The following is a 2,589-nucleotide window of genomic DNA, read 5'->3' as shown; positions in this document are numbered from 1 at the left end:
GCTTCTCCATACCACCTTCAACACTAACCTGCTTCAGTGGGAGAGTAGAGTAGGCAACAATGAGCAGCCACAGACTGTTGAACTGTTACCAGCACCGTGCTTTTCAGCAACATTTCAGCAGAGCTTGAAACATTTTTTTTTTTTTTTTTTTTGAGACGGAGTCTCGCTCTGTCACCCAGGCTGGAGTGCAGTGGCCGGATCTCTGCTCACTGCAAGCTCCGCCTCCCGGGTTCACGCCATTCTCCTGCCTCAGCCTCCCGAGTAGCTGGGACTACAGGCGCCTGCCACCTCGCCCGGCTAAGTTTTTGTATTTTTAGTAGAGACGGGGTTTCACTGTGTTAGCCAGGATGGTCTCGATCTCCTGACCTCGTGATCCGCCCGTCTCGGCCTCCCAAAGTGCTGGGATTACAGGCTTGAGCCACTGCGCCCGGCCGCTTGAAACATTTTTTATAGCAAAACCATTACAACAAACTCTCTCCCCAAACAACCTCTAACCATCTCAAGCTAACACCCAATTACTTTCAAACATTGGTATAAAATGCAGTTTAAGCCATTAGAAAAATAGAAACCAATATCACTTATGTCTCTATCGTGTGATTAACCTCTCTCTTAGGTGCTTGCCTCACCTAGAGGTCTAATGGCTTTCAAATGTCATTTCCATTTCTAGCAGTGATAGTGCCACATCTGGCACGGAGACAACACAGTAACGGTGAAGAAGCCTGTATGTAGTTCGGTTAGTGTCTTAAAGAACCTAAAATCTGGGACCAGTAAAATCCACAGAAATTCACTCTCACCTTTAAGAACTTTTGAAAACTGTTAAAACAAAACCAAACCAAACCCAACAGGGCAGGAACCAAATTCTGAGACCAAATGTAAAAGTCAGATTTAGTGGTTCTTGGTGACAGTGGGGAGTTTCCAAGGGGTGGAATGGGGAGGACTCGGGTGGTCACAGATAGTTTCTCTTGTTGGCTTCTATGGCTCACTAATTTGAGTCTTTATGGCTCACAATTTGAGGCTTCCACGTCCTGCAGAGCTTCTTTATTCTGTTCTTCTCTGTCACCCTGCATGTCCGAAGTACATAGTGTCAGATTATCACGAAACAACTGCATGATAAGTGTAGAGTCCTTATAGCTTACTCCACTCAGCATATCCAGTTCTGCAATGCATCATCCAAAGCTGCCTTTGCCAACCTGCGGCATGGTCGGGGGAATTAAGAATTTCCTAGTAGAATATAAAACAATCGAGAGCAAGACCTAAGCGCATAGGACGTGTTGGTGGAAGTTCTGTCAATGCAGTATCACTAGCAGCTTTATCAGCCACTAGACTATTCTCCGCAGCCTCCTTCCTGTCATTTCCTGTGGCAAACTCTGCCAGATACCTGTGTAGTCCCCTTTCATTTTATAATAGAAAACCTTGGACTTGCCAGTGTTAGCTGCTGGAATGAGGGGTTTGTCCGGCACATCCAGAATGTCACAACAGATTAATGTTAGCTCAGTCTCAAATATTTGCTGATATCCCCAAATCATTCCTAGGCTGTCTTCTCCTCCCTTGTTTTCTTCTTCCTGTTCAATGCAGCTGCTTAATCTCCAGGAGGCCTTTATAGCTCCAATCACATTCTTACATGCAATAGAGAGAAGGTTTCTTTCTCCAACAGTCAGTTCCACATGCATCCCTGCTACTGTCTTCATGGACTCTTCCCGACAGTGGCTCCAGCAGGGTCTGCACTACGGATGGAAGTGGATAGTGTCTCCAGACTTCCTTTTTTTTTTTTTTTTTTGCTTTAGGACAGAGTCTTGCTCTGTTGCCCAGGCTGGAGTGCAGTGGTCAAGGGGGCCAGCCCATCCACACCTGTGTGTATTTCTTATCAGGCTGGATGAGAGACTGAGAAAAGAAATAAGAGACAGAGACAAAGTATAGAGAAAGAACAGTGGGCCCAGGGGACCAGCGCTCAGCATACGGAGGACCCACGCCAGCACTGGAGATGGTAGAGACAAGGGTCTCCATCTCAGAGATGGGATGATCACTATCTCTACCATCTCAGAGAGGGGGATGTGGCAGGACAATAGGGTAATGGGGGAAAAAGTCAGCAGGAAAACGTGAACAAAGATCTCTGGTCATAAATAAGTTTAGGCCGGGCGCGGTGGCTCAAGCCTGTAATCCCAGCACTTTGGGAGGCCGAGGCGGGTGGATCACGAGGTCAGGAGATCGAGACCATCCTGGCTAACATGGTGAAACCCCGTCTCTACTAAAAATACAAAAAACTAGCCGGGCGTGGTGGCGGGCGCCTGTAGTCCCAGCTACTCGGAGGCTGAGGTGGGAGAATGGCATGAACCCGGGAGGCGGAGCTTGCAGTGAGCCGAGATCGCGCCACTGCACTCCAGCCTGGGCAACACAGCGAGACTCCGTCTCAAAAAAAAAAATAAATAAATAAATAAAATAAATAAATAAATAAATAAGTTTAAGGACAGGTGCTGTGCTTTGATGTGCACGTATAAAAACATCTCGGTGCAGTAAAGAGCAGTATTGCCTCCAGCATGTCTCATCTCCAGCCATAAGGTGGTTTTCTCCTATCTCAGTGAATAGAACATG

At 47.0% G+C, this 2,589-nt stretch overlaps 1 pseudogene; it reads right to left on the bottom strand.

Moving 5' to 3' along the window:
* Positions 1-217: 217 nt before the first annotated feature.
* LOC105497046 (14-3-3 protein epsilon pseudogene) lies at positions 218-1,913 on the bottom strand (annotated as a pseudogene).
* Between the last annotated feature and the right edge of the window lie 676 nt (positions 1,914-2,589).

Source organism: Macaca nemestrina, chromosome 20 (assembly GCF_043159975.1).
Source record: "Macaca nemestrina isolate mMacNem1 chromosome 20, mMacNem.hap1, whole genome shotgun sequence".
In the NCBI taxonomy this organism is placed as follows: domain Eukaryota; kingdom Metazoa; phylum Chordata; class Mammalia; order Primates; family Cercopithecidae; genus Macaca; species Macaca nemestrina.
The sequence above is the reverse complement of the archived record's forward strand: the minus strand, read 5'-3'. Positions and strand labels throughout refer to the sequence as shown.